The 24,047-nt window shown below is 39.1% G+C and overlaps 1 protein-coding gene and 1 non-coding gene across 3 annotated transcripts in view; one reads left to right on the top strand and one right to left on the bottom strand.

Moving 5' to 3' along the window:
* SMG6 (SMG6 nonsense mediated mRNA decay factor) overlaps positions 1-24,047 on the bottom strand; it is a 226,925-nt gene that overhangs the window by 37,876 nt on the left and 165,002 nt on the right. The gene's annotated exons all lie outside the window — the stretch shown is intronic.
* Positions 18,224-18,327, top strand: LOC117795889. Its single transcript, XR_004620036.1, has one exon. It is a non-coding gene; the product is annotated as a U6 spliceosomal RNA (small nuclear RNA).

Here is a 24,047-nt window from a genome sequence, read left to right as displayed (position 1 = left end):
CCCCACTCAGCAGTAGCCCAAAGGCCCAACCCGAGGACAAAATACACAGTTCTGAGGAGTTTGTATTCAGGTGAACACAAACCAAATGGATGTCTGGCTAAGTTATGGGCAAGAACAAAGATACTGATTTTTTTAAAAGATTTTATTTATTCATTTATTTGAGAGAGAGAGTGAGAGAGAGTACACGAGCAAGGGAAGCAGCAGAGGCAGAGGGAGAAGCAGGCTACCCAATAAGCAGGGAGCCCGATGCGGGGCTCGATCCCAGGACCCCAGGATCATGAGATGAAGGCAGACGCTTAACTGACTGAGCCACCCAGGTGCCCCAAGACACTGAAATTAAACATTTCTCAGAGTATCTGTCCTAAAAGGAGTTCTATCATTCATATTAACTTCATTTCTCTGGACACAGTATGGGCAAGACCTTAGTTGATCAGTTGATGAACTGAATGAATATGGGAAACTTGTCACTGTGGATGCCAAGTTAAGACTTACATAGGAGTGTCCTCAGAAAGTTCTCTGCAGTACACAGTCTTGAACTCTGGATACACCGTAAAGAGGAAAGTTCACCAGGGAGCACGGGGACAAGAAAAAGGAAATCAAAGTTGCCCCCTTCTACCTGGCACCCAAAGGCTCCTCAAATCCGTTAATTTTAGAAACTTTTACTGTGCAAGCAATAGGGTGTGTTGTTCATCTGGCAACTCTTGATCTTGGAGCAAGACAGGAAGGCAGAGAAGGGAAAGAACAATAGTTTAGTTCTCAGTAGAAAGATCAGGCTTAGGGAGGAGACGCTGATTTCTTATTGAGCTCTCAGGGAGTACTTCCCTGTCACAGAATTTTGTCTTTCCTTGTCTCTTCTTCCAGGGGAAGCTTCCTCAACTGTCTGTCTGCTCTCTGTGGCTGAGAGTGAACTTCCCTTTGTCTAGCCAGACCACTCCACACATGCCATTGTTCTCTGCCCCATTATGCCTGAGTTCAGGCAGAGAAGCCGCCAACATGGCTTTTAGTAGAGGAAGGGAAGGGGTCTCTCAAGGGAACTCTGCTTACTGAGGAAAAAGAGACTCCTACAGTGGCAAATGGCACAGACTGCCCTTCCTCAGTGACCTCAGAGGAACCTACTTACAAAGGGTACAGAGAGGGGAATGAGAAGGAAGGGAAAGAGAGGGAGACCATGATCAGAGAGGTTTTAAGTCCCATAGGAATAACTGTGAGGACGAGGAAAAGGCCGTCTTGTCATGAGGGCAAAATTAACCAGACCCATCTGATTATGACTGAGGGAAGGAGGGTGCTGGGATAATGATTGGGGGCAGAAGCTTACAGACCATGGCATGCATGAAGGGATGTAGGAGAAAAGTGTTCCAAAGCTGATGACAAGGCAGACAGGAAACTTACATGTCCTTGCTGACAGGAAATAAATAGTGAAATTCTGGGTCTCCTCTCCTCTGCAGGATTTCTAATAGGCGTCTGAAGTTCACCCTCTTCCCAAGGATGTGCTGACAGCTGGGAATACTGCCCTTCAGGTCAGGCAGGGCAGGGGTCTAGACCTCTCCAGGAGTTCACAAACAGATTCAGTAAGGACTCAAACCACGATCCAAAACACAAATGGGACTGCCATTTCCTGTTGGGTTTCCATGCTGTAAAAAAGTGGGGGAGAAATGCCAACTACAAAGTGCTCTGTCTTCTGTGGAAAATGGAGTATGCAACGTATCCGGCTCCAGGTTCTGACTTGTAAATCTAAGTGAGAACTAGTTGCTAGCTTCTAGAGGATTATACTTTTAACCCAACCTGCCAGCCTTTCTGCTCGCTGTCCATGGGACTTCTAGGGAGCTGACGACAAAGTTGTCTTGGACCTCCGTAGGAAGGGCAGCCGTGGGCTTTGGCAGCTCTTTCAGGACCTCGGTTCACTGTCCTGTGTTCTTAAACAGCTCTGATGGAACAAGCCATCTGTGAGGGTTATTTAGCTTGGAACTGGAAGAGGGTGAGGATGTGGAAAAAATAAACTGAGCAGCCAAAGGATGGGGCAAGAGAGAGAGAAAGGCAGGTGGCATGTTCGTGAGACTCTGTGCCAGGACTGAGAGCAGGGTGGGATTGCAGAAAGGAATGGTGCCGGAAGGGGGCCAGCACGGGAAGCGCTGGAACGCCCAGGACTGCATGATTTTATTTCCAAAGTGTTCTGTTCTCTGAAGGGCTCACAAACCCTCACTTGACGGTTTCCATTATAGGAGAATCCTGGGATAATGTAACTGTTAAGCACACCTGCCTTGCCTTTGGAAAAACTACCTGAATCCTTCCTAATTTCTCACTGGGCCTGAATCCTAGCTTAGGAAGTAAATCTAACAGGTTTTCTGCATCCAAAGTACAAGATAATGGCAACGGCTGGAAGGGCTAAAACGGAGCCAGTGTAGGGTTCTGAGGGAATCTCTAATCTGAATTAGAGAAAATGGCAACAACAACTGCAGGGTGATCTGGAAGGGATACGGGAATCTGGTATAGGACTGAACTGTGACCGATTATTCATGTGAAGTCACCTTAACTCACTATGAAGAACATACAAATTGAGGGAGACTTTTATTTTTAAAATCTAGGTATTTTCAATTACATTTTTTCATTTAATCCTTAATGAGATATTACGAAGGGACGAACTACTGGCACCCCCATTTTACAGACAGTAAACTCAAGCCTAGACAAAATAAATAACTTCTATGGAGATTTCTTACGACCAAAACAGAACATAATGAAAATTATGACTTTTATCTAATTCAGGGAGCTTTATTTTTCTACAGGTCATTCTGGCAAAACAACGTTAGAATTGATGGTATCTCATCTGATCTACTTCTGATCACTAAGCCTATGTAGTATATCCTCACAGGATTTGCAAAAGAGTCCAAAAAGCCGCTGTCAGAATATATTTCTGATTCTTTACTAAATATTTCCAAGTCATTGGACTAAGAACAGGCTTGGAGATGGCAAGCCAGTAACTATGAATGCTGCTTATCCTACTTCTAAAGCACACACATAGACATGCAGACAATCACAGACTACAGCTGACCCTTGAACAACACAGGGTGAACTGCATGGGCCCGCTTAATATGCAGGTTGTTGTTGTTTTTTGATAAATGCTGTAAATGTATTTTCCTTATGATTTTTTCTTTTTTTTTTTCTTTTTAAGATTTTATTTATTTACTTGACAGAGAGAGAGAGAGCACAAGTAGGCAGAGCAGCAGGCAGAGGGAGAGGGAGAACAAGCTCCCCGCTGAGCAGGAAGCCTGATGTGGAGCTTGATCCCAAGACGCTGAGATCCTGACCTGAGCTGAAGGCAGCCGCTTAACGGACTGAGCCACCCAGGCGCCCCTTTTCCTTATGATTTTCTTAACTTTTTTTCTCTAGCTTACTTTATTTAAAAAATACAATATATAATACATATACAAAATATGTACTAATTGTTTGTTATTGTAAGGCTTCCAGTCAACAGTGGCTATGAGTAGTTAAGTTCTGGGGGGAGCCAAGAATTTTATGCGTATCTCCAACTGCACAGGGGGATCAGCACCCTCAAGCCCCATGTTATTCAAGGGTCAACTGTACTCTGAAGTATAGTTTCAGTGCTCCAAACTGGTAAGACAGACAAAATTTCTGTACCAGCCTATACTAGGGAAGCCCCCACACAGCCTGAACTTTTTTTTTTTTTAACAAGATTTTTTTTTTTTTAAGATTTTATTTTTATTTATGTGACAGAGAGACAGCCAGCGAGAGAGGGAACACAGCAGGGAAGTGGGAGAGGAAGAAGCAGCCTCCCACCGGAGGAGCCCGATGTGGGACTCGATCCCAGAACGCCGGGATCACACCCTGAGCCAAAGGCAGACGCGCTACCCAGGCGCCCCCAGCCTGAACTTTTTAAAAATTAGACTAAAGCCACTCTTGCTGCTGATAAAGCAGAGAAGTTCAATAAGAGCATTTTCTAGAAGGCACTGAAGGTATGGTGGCACCTCCACTTCCAGTGTCAGGCTAAACTGAAGTTGCTTAGTAATGTGTACTTTAAATACATGGCACATGGCAAAAACAAAGAGTACAAAAGGCTGAATTTTAAAAACAAAATCTTATCATTCTGATTTCTAGACCCTTTGTTCCCCAGCCCTGTTGCCAGTTTCTGGTGTGTGCTTCAGAGATATTTATGCATACACTGCCATATATGATTAACTGTGGGCTCTCCCTATACCTTTTATAATTACATTTATATTAATGATGATACACTTTGCCGTTTTTTTTTTTAACTTAACAGCATATCTTCGAGATCACCAACATCATTTGTGAAACACATTTCATACCAAATGCTACAGATCATCAACAATAAAGTTCTGGAACACATCCAGAAAACCTAGTGAGTTTATTGCAACAGTTTCTCTGTGTTGGGAGGACTGAAAAACCTAGAAAAGGAAGCAAAACAAAGCATATTGGAGAAAAATCCTGTTTGTTACTCAAGTCCATCAGGCCTGGGAGTGGTCAGCAACAAGAGACCCCTCAACCAGCCATGGTCTCAAATAGACAACGGTTGGGCAAAAGAGGCTGCATTTACATATCACAAAAGAATATGAAAAGCATATGCATGTGCTCCAGTCTGCATGCCGCCCAGGAGGAGCGCTATTTCTGAAGCACACACATAGGAAGACATGCAAACAATCACCAACTACAGCTGACCCTTGAACAACACAAGACGGAACTATACGGGTCCATGAATATGCAGGTTTTTTCCAATAAATACAGTATCCAATACTGTAAAATGCATTTCCGCTTATGATTTTCTTTATAGTATTTTCTCTAGCTTCCTTCTACCACAGTAATCAACGTCAGGAGGGTCTTCAACAAACGCAAAGGCCAGAAACAAACACTAACATTTTTTACTGCAAAAATTAAAATGTGTTAATTCCATCTTTAAGTGTAACCCAGATGTTATGGCAAGAGGCACCTTGTTCATCCGAAGGCTCAGGCACTGCTTGCAAGTACTGGTCTCGCTGTCAGGGACAATATGCAACTACCACTGAACAGAAAGTAAGATATTTGAGGTGTTTCAGGCTGATCTCACAGTCTGAGGTTCTACTGTGTAAAGGTACCCTCTACTAAGGGCAGGGTATAACTTTTTTGCTCCCTAGACTGTACTTCTAAAAACATTTTAAGGCATTCTACTGAATTCATTCAATAAATAATAAGCACTTGCTATGTGTGGCAGGCCTTATTCAATAAAGCAGTGGATAAAGCAATCTTCCTGCTGTCACGGAACTTCGTGTTCTTGTGAGACTCAGAAAGAAGTAGTGAGAAGTCCTACGAAAACAATTACGTAGGGTAAGAGGGACAGAGAGTAACAGGGTAGGGAGGGTACTGCTATTTTATAGAAGATGAACAGGGAAAGGCTCCCGGAAAAAGTGCCATTAGAGCAGACATGAATGGGTGAGCCACAAAGCAGAGACAGCCTTAGAACGGCTTTCCAGTCACACCAGGTAGAGAGAGAACAGGCTCTTCTAGCCCGGCCGCGTGACAGGAGAAGCCTTGGAGAGTTTATGCAACTTGCAAGCCCTCCATGCAGTTTCTGGATAGTTTCCATCACAGATGAGAGTTTTATGTTGAATTTTAAGTTGACCACAAATATTTAACTTCCCTGGACCACAAATGCAGTATCTTCTCTGTGGTTTAGCTGGCACCAAGCACATATTTGCGAATCTCTATATGTCTGCCTGTTATTTAAATTTCTTATAGAAGTGCCAAGGTCTTTAGTTGTGATTTACCCCTTCCCACTCCATATTAGTGGGTCTGAACCCCAATCAGGCCTAATTCTTGGAGAAAGAAGATATCTTTACAATTGAAGTATAGGGTCTTCATTGTTAAATTTCCTGTTACTGCTTTCCTCTTCAAAAAATATCACTGGGGGGTCAGTTCTGAGTTCTTGTATTTGAATTACAATGTAAAAATTTAAAAACTTCTGTGCTTTTTTTCTCTAGAGCATGAACAAAAATAAAACTTCGTAAATCTACATACTTTTGCTACATTAAAAAGCAAAACAAATAAAAAAAGCCAGGTGTAATGAGCCCCAAACCTCTAGAAGTGTGTTCTTATTTACATACCAATTCCTGAGAACTATAACCGCACTAAAGTTACAGAGAATATAGGAAATAGTCCTTGTCTCCAGCTGTGTCTTCATGAGCTGGCTTGGGCAAGGGCTCTGGCTCCACAAGAATACAAAATTCTGGGTTAGCCCTAATCCTAGGGCCAGTGTCTCTTACCCAGCTGGCACAAGATCCACATGGAACTTTTATCAAATAAAGGCACACAGGCAGATCGTCTGAAACTCCTGAGTTTCAAAACAACCATTTCTACCCCATTCTGGATTTCTGACATTGCCTTCATCTTTCTCAGTGCAGCCTACTGAACCTCTGGGCTACACACAGTCAGGCTGCGGGGGTGGGGGATATACCAAGCTGCAGAACTGAGACCAACACAGAAAGACTTACAGGACATCTTTATGAATCACTGGATTGCTTCTTCCTGAGTTTAACATGAGAGGAATACAGCTATTTGTTAATGAAGTATTCAGACACACATATAAATCCACGCAAGTATATTTTAAGAACAATGCTCACCTTAATAAAATGAACAAGACTTTCAAGATATTCAACTTGGAAGGCCAGAAACTCATTAAAAAAAAAAAAACACGAAAAAAACCCCCCTAGCACTGGCTTGTAATTAGAATGGCTTTAAGTACATGCTTCTAACTATATTGTCCATCCTTCCAGTTTTCCACTTAAATGTGTATATCAGACCTAGGCAACCACATACCAGAAACTATGAGGAATTTTCTGCAAGACGAACTGCAGATGGGACTGGAATGAGGAAAAGCATAACTGATGTTCAATCCTCTGCCTGCCTGATAAGTACATAGATGAGACCTAGCAGTATTGCCCCACTAATACCCTTATCTAGGAGCAACTAGGACAAGAGCCAAGGTGGGTCATGGTACACTCAGAAGGGCACAACTGGATCCCACCAGGGCGTCAGAAGAAACTTAGCAGTTGCTGGCTTATAATTGGTGTGGGTGGCCACATGAGACAGAGAAAGACAAAGCTGAGGTTGGCTTCTAAAAGAGGCAAAAAACCCAAAACAAGAACCCTAAGTGGAGAAACCTGGTCTACCACAGAAAACAAGGGTTCAGCTCTCTGCTCTATCTCTAGTTCTAGTTTCCTTTCTCCTCTAGCAGAGTTCGACATCAGCAAATGTTTCTCTTTTCCTTTTATCTGCACCTGAAAATCTTTTATTTATTTTGTAATGATCTTATTTATTTGAAAGAGAATGAGCGCTAGAGAGAGTGCAAGCACACACAGAGGGAGAGGGAGACAAAGAAGCAGACTCCCTGCTGAGCAGGGAGCTCAACCGGGGCTTGATCCCAGGACTCTGGGATCACAGCCTGAACTGAAGGCAGACACTTAACCGACTGAGCCACTTTTTAAAGATTTATTTATTTATTTGAGAGAGACAGAGAGAAAGAGAGAGAGAGAGCATGAGCAGGTGAGGGGGCAGAGGAAGAAGGAGAGAATCTGGAGCAGACTCCCTGATGAGTGTGGAGCCCAATGAGCGGTTTGATCTCATGACCCTGGGATCATGACCCAAGCCAAAATCAAGAATTGGATGCTCAACTGACTGAGCCACCCAGGCTTTCTTTTTGAAAGAGAGAGTGTGTGTGCACAAAAGGGGACACCTAACCGACAGAGCCACCCAGGTGCCCCTTGAGTAGGCAAACATTGCTTATTAAATAGTATAAAAGAAAAAAAATTTCATTAAAACTAACAACTTGTGTTCATCAAAGGACGCTGAGGGTAAAAATGTGAGCCACGGACTGAGAGAAGATATTTTCAATATATACATCCAACACAGATCTTAATATTCAGAATACTAAAAAAATAATTCTGGAAATCAATAAGAAAAAAGACAAACCACCCAAGGAAAAAAAAAGTCAGGAATAGGCACTCCAAAGAAGAGGATATCCAAATGGCCTACAGCAGAAGAAAAGATACTTAACATTATTATTCATCAGGAAAATGCAAATTAAAATTACAATGAGATACTTCTACACACCCACCAGAATGGCTAAAATGACAACCAAAATCAAAATCAAGTATTATGAAAAAATGCTTCACGTCACTTGGCATCAGGGAACTACAAATCAAAACTACAATGAGATACCACCTCACACTGGTCAGAATGGCTAAAATTAACAAGACAGGAAACAATAAATGTTGGTGAGGATGTGGAGAAAGGGGAACCCTCTTACACTGCTGGTGGGAATGCAAGCTGGTGCAGCCACTCTGGAAAACAGTATGGAGGTATCTCAAGAAGTTAAAAAACAGAGCTACCCTATGACTCAGCAATTGCACTACTAGGTATTTATAGCAAAGATACAAATGTAGTGATCCGAAGGGGCACTTGCACCCCAGTGTTTACAGCAGCAATGTTCACAACAGCCAAACAGTGGAAAGAGCCCAAATGTCCATCAACAGAGGAATGGATAAAGAAGATGTCTTACATATACACAATGGAATATTACTCAGCCATCAGAAAGGATGAAATCTTACCATTTACATCGACATGGATGGAACTGGAGGGTATTATGCTGACTGAAATAAGCCAATCAGAGAAAGACAATTACCATATGGTTTCACTCATATGTGGAATATAAGAAATAGCACAGATCATAGGGGAAGGGAGGGAAAACGGAATGGGAAGTCATCAGAGAGGGAGAAAAACCATGAGAGACTCTTAACTATAGGAAACAAACTGAGGGTTGCTGGAGGGGAGTGGGCTGGGGGAGGTAACTGGCTGATGGGCATTAAAGAGGGAATGTGATGTGATGAGCACTGGGTGTTATACACAACTAATGGACTGTTGAACACTACATCTGAAACTAATGATACAGTGAAAGGACACCTATCAGCCAACTAATATGTTGGCTAATTAAATTTAAATAACAAAACAAAACCAAACAAAACCAACTGTTGCCAAGATGCCAAAACTCTCATACACTGTAGATGGTCATGCAGATTGGTATAACCACGATGGAAATCTGTTTGGCAGTATCTACTGAAGTAACATACACCTACCTACCTTATGACCTAACAATCCCATTCCTAGGTCTATATCAAAGAGAAATAAGTTAGAGCATAAGTCCATGAAAAGAGCATAAAAATGTTCATGGTAGCTTTAGTCATAATAGCCAAGACTGGTAAAATAAACAAATTTTCATCAACAGTAGAATAAACAAATTGTGGTATATTCATACAAAAAAATACTACACAGCAATCATGAAGAATGAACTACTTACATGCAGCAACATGGATTAGCCTCTCATAGGGTGTGTTGAACAAAAGAAGCGAGACACAAAGGTATGTACTATATGAGTCCATTTATATACAGTTCAAAAATAGGCAAAATGAACTGAGAGTGAGTGAGGTGAGAATAACGGTTACCTATGTGAGGTAGACTATAATAAGAAGGGGCATAAAGGGATGCCAGAAATACTCTGTATTTTTTCCCCCAAATATTTATTTATTTGAGAGAGAGAGAGAGTATTAGTGGGAGGGGGAGAGAGAATCTCAAGCCGACTCCATGTTGAGTGTGGAGCCTGATGCAGGGCTTGATCTCACCACCCTGAGATCATGACCTGAGCCAAAACCAAGAGCTGGATGCTTAACTGACTATGCCACCCAGGTACCCCGCAGAAATACTCTGTATCTTGATCTGGGTGGCAGTTAGCAGGAATACAATCATGCATAAAAATGTACTGAGCTTAAACTAAGTAGTGTACATTATGAAAGTTAAAGCTCAATAAAAAAAGTGAAAAAAACCACACATACTAAATTGTATTTCAAATTAGATTAGGCAGTTAAATGAGAAAATGATCAGGAAAAACTACAGGTAAGGCAGTCATAGCAGTTAAGTACAACAGAAAACCAAAAACAGTGAAAGAGAACACTTGCTTCAGTCTCTACTACAACACAGAACTAAAAAGAGATGAAAAGTGAAGAAATGTGGTGACAGATCCCTAATCTTTATTTTTTAATTTTTAAAAAAGATTTATGTATGTATTTATTTATTTTTTAAAGATTTTATTTATTTATTCAACAGAGATAGAGACAGCCAGTGAGAGAGGGAACACAAGCAGGGGGAGTGGGAGAGGAAGAAGCAGGTTCATAGCGGAGGAGCCTGATGTGGGGCTCGATCCCATAACGCCAGGATCACACCTTGAGCCGAAGGCAGACGCTCAACCGCTGTGCCACCCAGGCGCCCCAATATGTATTTATTTTAGAGAGAGAGAGAGAGACAGTGAGTGAGAGAGCACATGAGTGGGAGGGGCAGAGGGAGAGAGAGAATCTCAAGCAGACTCTGCGCTGAGTGCAGAGCCTGATGCGGGCTCGATCCCAGGACCCTGAGATCATGACCTGAGCCAAAACCAAGAGTTGATGCTCAACCAACTGAGCCACAAAGGTGCCTCGGATCCCTAATCTTTAAAAGCTACTTCAGAGAGATCAAGACAGACAGGAGAAGAGCAATGATTTCAAAAAATGAGAAAGAAAAGGATTAAAAAAAAGAGAGAGAAGGAAACTCTCCTGAAAGATTTAAAGGCTGAACATTCTCTCTCTTTTTTCTTAAAGATTTTATTTATTTATTCAACAGAGATAGAGACAGCCAGCAAGAGAGGGAACACAAGCAGGGGGAGTGGAGAGGAAGAAGCAGCCTCATAGCGGAGGAGCCTGCTGTGGGGCTCGATCCCATAACGCTGGGATCATGCCCTGAGCCGAAGGCAGACGCTTAACCGCTGTGCCACCCAGGCGCCCCTAAAGGCTGAACATTCTGAGGGCATGTTAAGAAACTTAGTAAGAGACTAACACCTTCATTAGTGATGGCAAAAAAGTGTTTTATTTTTCGTTTTAAGGAATCAGACACTTCATTTGTGTTCAGTGGGAAAGAGTGCCGTGATAAACTACTAATGCCTATCTTTGGCACAGAATGGAAGGACACCTATCAGACACTGCCAGACATATCTTGGTTCAGTCTTTAATTTCCAAGGATAATGAGAAAAAAATAAACCTATACACATTTTAAAAAACCCAAAAAAAACACACACAAATCCGACCGGCCTCAGACTTTTCTGCCCGAACACTAGTTAGCCATGCGCGGAGAAGAGCAAAAGAAAAAAACATTCTCAGATAAACTAAGACTTAGAAAGATAATAAACATTTTTCTTTCAGAAAAAATATTACTTAAATATGTATCCCAGTAAAACAAGATACTAGTAAAAACTCAAGAACATTGTTTAAAAAGAAATCAAGAATATCTTCAACAAATAACATTAAATGGCATTTTAAAAAGGGAAGTGAGAAGGATTTGAGATTCTGCCCTGGATCAGCATCTTGGCCATGCGCTTCGTCACCCCAGCATAGCCACTGTGCACACCCACAGGCTCACTGCTGGGGGCAAGGAAAAAAGGGCTGCCCATTATCCGTATCAGCGGAATTTGATGGAAGGAGATAGGTGCAGTCTCTTAAGTTAATCGTTACTATGTGTCAAAGGGTTTAGAGAAGATTATTGATTTAGGAAGCGTTTTCCTGATTGATGAAAAATAACTCGGTTATGTTCATCTAATCCTTCTAGAAGGTTATGCAGTGTATTAATGTAGTGCATAATAAACACAACAAAAAAGTAAAACAAAAAGGGAGGTGGGGAAACTGTTACACATTACAGGGGAACCTGTTATACATTAAAAGGACCTTGATACCATATCAACCAAAAATAAAGTATGAAGCTTGCCTATCAGATCTTAATTCTAATGGAGCCATTGTGAAATGGAATTTAAAAAATTTTTAATTCCAGTATAGTTAACATACAGTGTTATATTTGTTTCAAATGTACGATATAGTGATTCAACAATTCTATGTATTTCTCAGTGCTCATCATGATAAGTATACTCTTAATCCCCGTCAGCTATTTCATCCATCGCCTCACCATCTTTCTTCTGGTAACCACCAGTTTGTTCTTTATAATTAATAGTCTGGTTTTTTTAATTTGTCTCATTTTCTGTGCTTGTTTTGTTTTTTAAATTCCAACATATGAGCAAAATCATATGTTGTCTTTCTCTGACTTATTTCACTTACCCTCTAGATCCATCCATGTTGCTGCAAATGGCAAAATTTCATTCTTTTTTATGGCTGAGAAATATTCCATTGTGTGTATGTGTGTGCATGTGGATACACACACATACTACCTCATCTGTCAGTGGACACTAGGCTACTTCCATAATTTGGCTATTGTAAATAATGCTGTCATAAACATAGGGGTGCACATATCTTTTTGAATTAGCGTTTTCCTATTCTTTGGGTAAATACCCAGGAGTAGAATTACTGGATCCTGTGGTAGTTCTATTTTTAACCTTTTGATGAACCTCCATGATTGTTTTCCAGAATGGCTGCACCAGTTTGCATTCCTACCAACTGTGTACGAGGGTTCCTTTTTTCCCACATCCTCACCAACACTTGCATGTTTTTGATTCTAGCCAGTAAAATGGCATTTTTGAGATAATCTGGAGACTCTGAAAATGGACTATATATGACATTTACAAATTATTCACTTTGATATGTGTAATAATGTTAGAGAGGTCATGTTAGGGAAAAAAAGCTTTACAAGTTAGTGACACCTACCGACGTATTTTCAATATAATGAATGGGGTTTGATTTAAAACTTCCAGAATAAAAATCTGGCAGGGGGACAAGAATGATTGAAAAAAAGATTGGCAAGATGTTGACACCTGCTCAAGCTACATGGTGATTCATTATACTAGTCTTTTTACTTTTCTCGTATGCTTGAAAATTTCAACAACAACAAAAACCAACAAAAAACAAAACCTAAGAGCAAAAGTGGATACATTGTTTTAAAAAACAAATGGCAAAAAGAGTAAAAGATAGTTCTTTCTATATTAGGAATGTTAACAGGACTCTAAAAACAGTACCCATGTTAAAAATTATTCTTTAGGGGCGCCTGGGTGGCACAGCGGTTGGGCGTCTGCCTTCGGCTCAGGGCGTGATCCCAGTGTTATGGGATCGAGCCCCACATCAGGCCTCCGCTATGAGCCTGCTTCTTCCTCTCCCACTCCCCCTGCTTGTGTTCCCTCTCTCGCTGGCTGTCTCTATCTCTGTCAAATAAATAAATAAAATCTTTAAAAAAAAATTATTCTTTAAAGAGATACACAATGTACACACGGTATAAAAACATTTAATGATAATAGGGTTGAGAGTATAAAGTGGTTAATCTGGACACTACAGCATAGGTTTGAATTACAGATGTGTGACCTTAGGTAAAGTGCTTAATCTAAGTGTCAGTTTCTCTATCTGTAAAATGGGGATAGAGCAGTGCTTACCCCAGTTAAGACTACTGTGAAGATTAAATACTGGCACAATGTAAGCCTAAATAAATAGCTGCTATTATCTAAAATCTCACTGACACCCATAAAAACTAGGAAATGAAGGAGTGGTGAGAGAAGGAGGGTATAGAAAGTCCTACATTTATCCATGGGGAGGAGTGACAGAAGCTGCAAGTTGTTTCCCACTATCTGTTCTCCTACTCTTCCTCTGTAACAGAACTCTTTAGTTTTAGCTATGCATATGACTGCCTAGAAGTATATCCCAGGCTACACTGCAGGTAGGTTTGGCCATGTGACTCAGTTCTGGCCAACAGAATTAGAAGTGTGTATGAACTCTCAGGTATTTAAAGGGAGAGGCATCTTTAATTTTTTTTTTTTTTTTAAGAATTGCATTCCTTCTTTTTTTAATATATTTTATTTATTCATTTGACAGAGAGAGCGAGTGCACAAGCAGGGAGAGGGGCAGACAGAGGGAAAGGGAGAAGCAGGCTCCCTGCTGAGCCAAAGGCAGACACTTAACTGCCTGAGCCACCCAGGTGGCCCTCCATTCCTTCTTTTAACTGTTTGTACTTCCCACAGGCTTCTATGCAGATGAAAAGGCATCATATTCCAATAGCCATTTTAGACTTTATGGGTCTTTGGAAATGAAAACGATGTACAGCAGAGCAACAAAATGGAAAGAGCCTTGGTCCATGACACCATGAAGTGCCAAACCAGAAAACTTCTGGGCTTCTCTTCTTTCACTTGAGAGAAAAATCTACTTCTATCTTATTGAAGTTACTGTATTTTGGAATTTTCTGTTTCTTACAGCTGAACATAATCCTAACTAAAATGAGAGACTGTTATATCCTGTTTAATTCCTCCTGATAAGTAGAGAAAAATAATTTAAAGTATTTTATAATTTAAAATAATTAAAATAAAGAAAAAGAAGTGGAATTAAAATGCAATGAATACAGAGGTGGTGGCTGCACAACACTGTAAATGGTCTAAATGTCTGGGAATTATTCATTTAAATGGCTAATTTTATATCTTATATGAACTTCACCTCAATTTTTTAATGCAATGTTATAAATACAGTTTAGAAGAGACATACCTAAAGCAATGAGATTTAGGAAAAAAACAGGGTGAGGGGGAAGATAAGAAAAAAATCTATTAAGCAAAGATAAATACTAAAACAAAACAAAAAACCAAAGGAGGATACAAGGCAAGAATGAACTGACATGAAAACAGAGAAACAAAACCCTTTGAAATACAGGGAAAAACTGACAAAAGCACAATTGTAGTAGTAGACTCATGCCACTAATAGCACCAGTCATTCTTCAACATACCAAGCAGATAAAAATAATACAATTAGAATAGTGTAATTCATAATGATGATTCAATAGCTCTATATTGAATTTTGTATGCTACTAAAATACATCCTTCTCAAAATCCATAAAGTTCAAAGAAAAAAAGGTATTATGTACTGGGTCACAGAAATTTTAAAAAAATAACCTGAAGTAGAAATTAATAACAAAAGTTTAAGAAATCCGACTAAAAAAACCCCACAAAATTCTCCCAAAGAACTTCAGAATCAAAGAGAAAATCTAATGATGATCAGAGCCTATTTAGGAAACGATCATTAGAATTGCATGCATCTAAATGGATTAGAATGTGGCCAAAGTACTAGTAATGGCATATTCAAAGCTATAAAGCTTTTAAGTAAATTAATAAAAAACACAGATAAACATAGAAGATTCAACAAAAGTAGAACAAACCACATCTAAGACAAATAAAAGAAAATAAAGATAAAAATAAAAATTATAAAATAATAAGAACTAGTTTTTGAAAACTAAGAAATGCACATTGCTAACAAATTTAAGAAAAAAATCAGAGAACATAAATCAAATTAGCAATGGAAAGTGGAATTAACAATATAGTCTTAATTTTTTGTTAGAAAGGAGATTAAAAAATGTGATGTTAGAGGAATAGATGATTTTCTGGTGTAAGGTTAACAAAACTGATACAAAAGTGATGGAAATTTCCATATCACAATTGTGGTGGTGTTTAAACTAGTGTATATTTTTGTCAAACTCACCCAACTGAACATTTAAAACTACTGAATTACTCATTCTACATGTTTGTTATATCTCAATAATTCTAACCAAAAATTTGACACAAAAACCAGAAAAGACTAATAAGCAAAAAACAGACAAAGGAGGGAGGTGTCCAAGTTTTTCTTTCCAAAACTACTACAGGCTGAGTTCCTTCAGTTCATTCATGTGTTCAGTCAATAATACTTATTAGTGGTGTGGGAAGGGGTCTATTCTCCAGGAACTGTTCTAAGCACTAGAGATTAATACAGTAAATGAAAATAAAGTTTCTATATTCTAGTGGGAAACAATAAATAAGCAAAGCAAAAGCAAAAGCAAAAACCTGTTGTCAGGTGACGGTAAGTGCTAAGAAATAAAGTCCAGTAGGGGACAGAGTGCCTGGGGTAGAGTATTCATTTCTCTAGATCATGGGTAAAGAACTTTCTGATAAGGCTGACTTCTGAATAGAGATCTGAAGGACAAAAAAAGCAAACCATGCAGTGAATGCAGCAGAAGAGCAAAGGCCCAGAGCATGATTTGTCTGGCATGACTCAAGAATGAGTAGGCTGGTTTGGCCAGTGAGGAGTAAGCAATGCAGAGAGTGGTAGGGATGAGGTCAGAAAGGAAGGAGCCCAGTCAGGGCTTGATATTTCCTTCTGAGAGGAACCCTCTGGCAGGTCTTAGAACAGTGGTGTTAAATAATCCACCTTACCTGTTAAAAGATCACCCTGGTTGCTGTTTTGTGACTGGATGGGAGGGGCAAAGGTCAGAATAAGACTACTGTAATACATTAAGCAAGAGAAAGAAACATTTTATTTTATTTTTTTTAAAGATTTTATTTATTTATTTGACAGAGATAGAAGCCAGCGAGAGAGGGAACACAAGCAGGGGGAGTGGGAGAGGAAGAAGCAGGCTCACAGCAGAAGAGCCCGATGTGGGGCTCGATCCCACAGCGCCGGGATCACACCCTGAGCCGAAGGCAAACGCCCAACCGCTGTGCCACACAGGTGCCCCGAGAAAGAAACATTTTAGACCACGGTAGTACTACTGTAAATGGATTCTGCATGGAATTTTTTAAAGAAGATCTATTTATTTACTTGAGAGAGAAGGAGAAAGAGAGAGAGAGAGACAGTATGAGCAGGAGGGGCAGAGGGAGAGGAACTCTCAAGCAGACTCCTCACTGAGCATGAAGCTTGACATGGGGCTTGGTCCCACAACCCTGAGATCGTGACCTGAGCCGAAACCAAGAGTCAGACACTCAACTGACTATACCACCCAGGTGCCCCAGATTCTATGTATATTTTAAAGACGCAGTGATAGGACTGCTGAGAGTCTGAAGGTAGAATCTGAGAGAAAGAGTCACGAATGATTCTCAAAGTAATGTACACTTTCCAGGTCACAGAAAAAGCAAAGCTTTTCCCATTCTTTTTTTAAAGTCAGCACAACCTAATACTCAAATATCCAAAGCATAAACAGCAAAGATCTAAGGAGAGGCCAGGCCCACTACGGAAATGGATGTAAATATCCTAAGTAAAATAACAGCAAATCAAATTTAGCAGACCATTAAAATACAACTACACTGAGTCCAAACAGAGTTTATCCCAATAAGAAATGAACAAGTCAAGTTTAGAAAATATATTTAACATATCACACAAAGAAAGAAGTGATTATTTTAATAGCATTTTTTAAAAACAGACCTTAAAAAAAAAGATTTTATTTATTTATTTGAAAGAGAGTGAGAGCGAGAGAGGGAGACAGAGCACGAGCAGGGGTCAGGGGCAGGGGGAGAAGCAGGCCCCCAGCTGAGCAGGGAGCTTGACAAGGGCTCCATCCCAGGACCCTGGGATCATGACCTGAGCTGAAGGCAGATGCCTAACTGACTGAGCCACCCAGGCGCCCTATTTTAATAGCATTTTAATGAAAATGCATCTTATAAAACTTCAGCATACTTTTTCCCCCCCCCTAAGTAGAGACTCAGTAAAAAATTGGAAAACACAGGGTGCCTGAATTGGTCAGTCAGTTAAGTGTCTGACTCGGGCCAGGTCATGATCTCAGGGTTCTGGGACTGAGGAGTGGCAGCAGAGGAGGTCCGCTTCCCACTCAGCGGGGAATCTGCTCATCCCTCTGCCCCTCCCCCTGCTCATCCCTTTACCCCTCCCCTTGCTCCTGCTCTCTTTCAAATGAATAAAATCTTAAAAATAAAAGAAAAACACACATGCCGATTATCTTTTAAAATAACAGAAGCAATATGCAAATGTTCAAAATACTAAAATATTCCTATTAAAGTTAAAAAAATTCTTACTATCACAGGATTATTATTTAAATGCATTTAGTTTCAGGTAAGGCAGTGAGGCAGAAATCAGAGAATAAGATATATGACTACTGAAAAAGAGATAACATTGTCATTAAAATAAATATAATTAGAAAATCCAAAGTGATCAGCTTAAAAAAAAACAACAAGAGAGTCTGATGTGATAGCTGGATATAAAAAGTTAGCGTTTCCAAAGTACTATTTAGGAGGTGTAAAGGGAAAAAAAATCCATTCATTATAGCAAGAAAATTACTGAAAAAATGTGAGATGTGAGACCTAAAGAAACTGATATGCAGAGAAAACTTTGTTCTAATAAGAAATTTTATAACCATGTCAATTTTTTTCAAAGAAAATTTTAAAGTGAATTTAATTCCAGTTGAAATGCCATGAGGAGCGCTCATTTCAGCAGCACATATACTAAAATTGGAATGACACAGACATTAGCATGGTACCTGCACAAGGATGACTAACAAATGCATGAAGGGTTCCATGTTTTTTGTTGTATATTTCAAAGTTGCTAAGAGAATAAATCTTAAAAGTTCTCATCACTGGGGCATCTGGGTGGCTCAGTTGGTTAAGTGTCTGACTCTTGATCTCAGCTCAGATTTTGATCTCAGGGTGTTCAAACCCCGTGCTGGGATCCATGCTGGGTATGGAGCTTACTTTAAAAAAAAAAGTTCTCATCACAAGAAAAAAATATGTGACTACACATGGTGATGGATGCTAATTAGACATTATGGTGACCACTTTGCATATATTATTGAATAATCATGTTGCACACCTGAAACTACTATATTATTATTTGTCAATTGTATCTGAATAAAAGAATACCATGAGGATTTGGGGAAGGGGAGTTAATGAAACTTAAAATATTCTGAAGTTTGCATAAAGTGTATGTAGGAGGGAAAAGCCAAAGGAATAGTGCACGAAATATAAATAAAAGGGTGTGTGTAAACTCACACCACTAGTATTAAAACATCACAAAGCTACAGTAACTCAAAGAGTAAAGTTGTGGTTCAAGAATATACAAACATAAAACAGCCGAGAAACAAATGCTAGTATGCATGTCTATCTGCCGACACATACAGATTCGATTCTAGTACAGCGTGTATACATATAGCTAGTATATAATGGAGCTTAACTTTTAGTCAAATAAGGACAGAATACATTATCTGATAAATGATACTAAGATCATTTGTAAACTACTTTGAAATTTAAGTTAGATCTATACTCCACATCACTCAGCACAATAAATTCCAGATAAAAGTTTTAATAATAATAATTTTTCAAAAGGTAAAATAATGAGAATATATGATTAGTCATCTAACTGGAGGTTAGGAAGAGTTCTGTAAGCATAAAAAGAAATTTAATAAAGGGAAAATGGAAAGATTTGACTACAGAAAATTATAAATAATTTGCATTTGAGAAAATTCCATAGATAATGGAAGATAAGTGACAAGCTGTATAAAAATATTTTCAACATAAATGATTGAAAAAAAAAGTAAGTGGAAAATAGTCCAATAAATAATGGGCAAAGGACATGACAAGATAACTCCCTAACAAAGATACACAAATGTCAATGTTCAGAAGTACCTGAGGATTCCTCTTTTAAACATTTTCAAAATCAGTTTATCAAGTTATAGTGCTAATTCTCATTATGCCAAAGACCCATTTATGGGGCACCTGGGTGGCTCAGTCAGTTAAAAGCATCTGCCTTTGGCTCAGGTCATGATTTTGGGGTCCTGGGATGGAGCCCCGCATCGGACTCCCTGCTCAGCAGGGAGCTTGCTTCTCCCTCTGCCCTTCACCCCACTCTCTCTCACTCTTTCTCTCTCAAATAAATAAATAAAATCTTAAAAAAAAAAGACTCATTTTATTTTTGACCCAATAAAGGAATAACTCTACTTGCTCATTTTATTTATTGTTCACTGGAAAATATATTTACTATTCTTGACTCCAAGTGTTGTTCCAGTTATTTAAAAAAAGTCAAAACTAGATTTAAAGTCTAAAAATTTGTCATCCTTAAGGATATTCAAAAGAATGTGCCATGGGGTCCAGAAAGCAGAGGTCACAAACAATATCCTAAGTGATAGAAATAATACTAACATACACATATACAAATTTCTATGTTAGCCAGTACAGGAGTTCTGCTTCCAATATGGCCAAGTAAGTTCCTACTGGATCACATTTCCTGCAGATAACAATGATAAACTCAGGACAAAATTATAAAAACAAATACCTAAGGCCCTAGAGAGTGAACCAAAACAGGCAAGATTTGAAAGGGGTACCCATACTTAGAAGAAGGAGCTGGGACGGTTAACTTTACCTCCTCCTCCCAACTTATAGATTTAGGGAAGGTATCCCATACAGGACCGCTCAAACTCTGTGGGAAAATTCATAGTCTTTAAGAGTGTAAAAAAAATAAAGGACAAAGTTTGGGACAATCATAGCTGCTAGAAAGTAAGTGAGGCTATTATATAAAGGAGAGAGTCAGAGAGGAGGTCCCATATTCTGTATACACATAATGCTTAAATTTCTGGCTGACTTTCGAATGGTGCATGCACAGATTAAATGTAATATAAATGAATTAATGTAAGCCAAGAAACCAGACAAATGGAATGGATGTCTTGACTTGCAGTTTGAGTCCAACCAATTGCACTGCCAGCTAAAATAAAGCATCAACCTTCTCTGGAGGAATAAAACAAAATCCACATGACATTTACACTTCCAGGATAAAATCTAAAATTACTCAATATACAAAGAAACAGGAAAATGTGACCTATTCTCAAGAGAAAATATAGTAAATGGCCATAGACTAACTTCGAAATGACATGAATGTCAGAATTAATAGCAAGACTGGCGAAGAAGTTGTCATAATTGTGTTCAATGAAATAAAGGAAAATGATTGAAATCAGTGAAAAAATGGGAAATCTCTGCAGAGAAACAGAAACTATGAAAAAGAACCAAATGGAAATTCTAGAAATGAAAAAAACCACCAATATCTGAAATAAAAAAGTCACTGGGTAGACTTAAAAGAAAATGGAGATGACAAAGACTTGAGTAGTCAGAACAATGGAAATAAGCCAATCTGAAGAACATAGAGAAAAAAAATTAATTAAGCCTTTGAGATTTGGAAGACAATAGCAAAAGGCCGAACATATGTGTAACTGAATCCCAGAAGCAAAAGAGAGAGCTTGGAGCAGAAAAGAAAATATTATTATTCAGTTATAATGTCTAAGTTCCCCAATTTGGTGAAAGACAATTTATAGATTCAAGAATATAGCAAACCCCAAGCAAGATAAATACAAAGAAAATGATTCTTAGCCATTTAATAGTCAAACTACTGAAAATGTTGAAAGCAGCCAAAGAAAAATGACACATTGGATACAGAGAACAATAATTTGAATGAGGGCTGATGTCTTACCAGAAACCATACATGTCATAAGACAATGGATGGACATATTTGAAGTACTGAAAACTTTTCTTTAAAATTTTTTAAAAGTATTTATTTATTTTAGAGAGAGAGAGAGAGAGAGAGAGGATGCACGCACATGCATGCATAAGCAGGGGGAGGAGCAGAGGAACAAGTAGACTCCCCGCTCCATGGACAGCCCAACATGGGGCTCTATCCCAGGACCCCGAGGATCATGACCGGAGCGGAAGTCAGATTCTCAACTGACTGAGCCACCCAGGTGCCCCAAGTATTGCAAAATTTCTACATACAGACATCTTTGAAGAAATAAGTGAAAATTTGGAGCACCTGGATTGCTCAGTCGGTCAAGTGTCTGCCTTTGGCTCAGGTCATGATCTCAGGGTCCTGGGATAGAGTCCCATATCAGGCTCCCGGCTTAGCGGGGAGTTTGCTTCTCCCTCTCCCTTTGCTGTTCCCCCTGCTTGCGCTCTTTCACTCTAACTCTCTCTCTAATAAATAAAATCTTAAAAAAAATAAATTACTGAAATAAAGACACTTTCTGATAAAAGAATACTAAGAGAATTCGTTGCCAGATCTGCCCCACAAGAAAAGTTAATAAAAGCTCTTCAAACCAGAGGAAAGTGACGCCACTTGGATGCTTAGCTCTTCACAGAGACAACAATTTTTCTTTTTCTTTTTGTTTTTTTAAGATCTTATTTATTGATTTATTTGAGAGAGAGAGAGAGAGAGCGAGAGAGAGAGGGCACGAACACGAGCACACATGAGCAGGGGAGAGGAAGAAGCAGGCTCCCTGCTGAGCAGAGAGCCAGATGTGGGACTTGATCCCAGGACTACAGGATCATGACCTGAGCTGAAGGCAGATGCTTAACTGACTGAGCCACCCACGTGCCGGAGACAACAATTTTTCTATCTTCTAAATTAAAATAGATATATAGATCTGGGGTGCCTGGCTGGCTCAGTCAGCAAAGCTTGGGACTACTGATCTTGGGGTCATGAATCTGAGCCCCACGTTGGGAGTAGCGTTTACTTAAAAAATAATAATAAAAAAATAAAATAGATATATAAATCTGCTTAAAGCAAAAATCATAATATTTTACAAACGGTGCTAGGAAAACTGGATATCCACATGTTAAAGAACTTAGCTAGATCCCTAACACCAAATACAAAAATTAACTCAAAATGGATCAAAGATCTAAACTTACAAACCAAAACTATAAAACGCTCAGAATAAAACATAGGGGAAAATCTTCATGACACTGGATTTGGCAATGATTTATTGCATATGACACCAAAAGCACATGCAACAAAAGAAAAAATAGATAAAATGGCAAATTTTATGTTATGTATATTTTAGCATACACAAACAACATTATCACCATGGGCTTTAGTGTTATTTAAAACATTTTCTAATATTAAAACAGTAGGAATAAAGTTTGCACGTCTTTGAAGCTAAAACAACAAAACAACCCCATAACATTGTCATGTGGGGTTTATAATGTATATAATATGTTACATACATATGTGTGTTATGGTATATACTATATAGCAATCATAATAATAAAAGACAGAGCTACTGGTAACTGAAACTGTGTGGTTACAAGGTTTTTATGTGTTATGTGAAGTGGTATGATAGTAAATATAATTAGACTGAAAAGTTAAGGATGTCTGCTATAATCTACAGAGCCAAAACTAAAAAAATTGTAAACAGATATAACTAAAAGCCAACAAGTTAAAATGGAATTCTTTTTTTTTTTTTAAGATTTTATTTATTTGAGAGAGAGAGTGAGAAAGAGTGTGAGCAAGCACACAAGCAAGGGTAGGTGCAGATGGAGAAGCAGGCTCCCCTCTGAGGAGCAAGCCTGATGCAGGGCTCGATCCCAGAACCCTGGGATCATGACCTGGGCTGAAGGCAGATGCCACCCAGGTACCCCTAAAATGGAATTCTAAAAAAAATTCAAATAATCTAAAAGAAGTCAGAAAAGGAGGTACAAAAGGTACAAAAAGGAACAAAAATCAGAAGGGACAGGGGCGCCTGGGTGGCACAGCGGTTGGGCGTCTGCCTTCGGCTCAGGGCGTGATCCCAGCGTTATGGGATCGAGCCCCACATCAGGCTCCTCCGCTGGGAGCCTGCTTCTTCCTCTCCCACTCCCCCTGCTTGTGTTCCCTCTCTCGCTGGCTGTCTCTATCTCTGTCAAATAAATAAATAAATAAAATCTTTAAAAAAAAAAAATCAGAAGGGACAAACAAATAACAAAACTGTAAGTCTAAGCTCAACCACAAGAATAATTACATCAAATATTAGTAAACTAAATTACCCCAATTAAAAAGAAGAGATTGTCAGTGTGGATTAAAAAGTAAGACCCAATTATATGTTGTCAATAAAAGACACATTTTATGAATAAAAACACAGACTGGTTAAAAGCACATGGATGGGAAAAGATATACCATGCAAATAATAAACATAAGAAGGCTGGAGTGGCTATATTAATATAAAAAAAATAGATTTCAATGCAAAGTATTACCAGAGATAAAAGAAGGACATTTCACAATGATAAAACAGTCAATTAATCAGGAAGACAAAACTATCTTAATTGTGTATGTGCCTAATAGCAGAGCACCAAAATACAGGAAGCAAAAATTAACAGAATTAAAGAAAAAAAATCCACAGTCATACTTGGAGATGTTAACACTCCTCTTTCAGAAATTAATAGAGCACCTAGATAAAATATTAGTAAAGACAGAGAGGATCCAGGGGCACCTGGGTGGCTCTATCAGTTAGGCATC

This window comes from Ailuropoda melanoleuca, chromosome 13 (genome assembly GCF_002007445.2).
Source record: "Ailuropoda melanoleuca isolate Jingjing chromosome 13, ASM200744v2, whole genome shotgun sequence".
Taxonomy (NCBI): domain Eukaryota; kingdom Metazoa; phylum Chordata; class Mammalia; order Carnivora; family Ursidae; genus Ailuropoda; species Ailuropoda melanoleuca.
The sequence above is the reverse complement of the archived record's forward strand: the minus strand, read 5'-3'. Positions and strand labels throughout refer to the sequence as shown.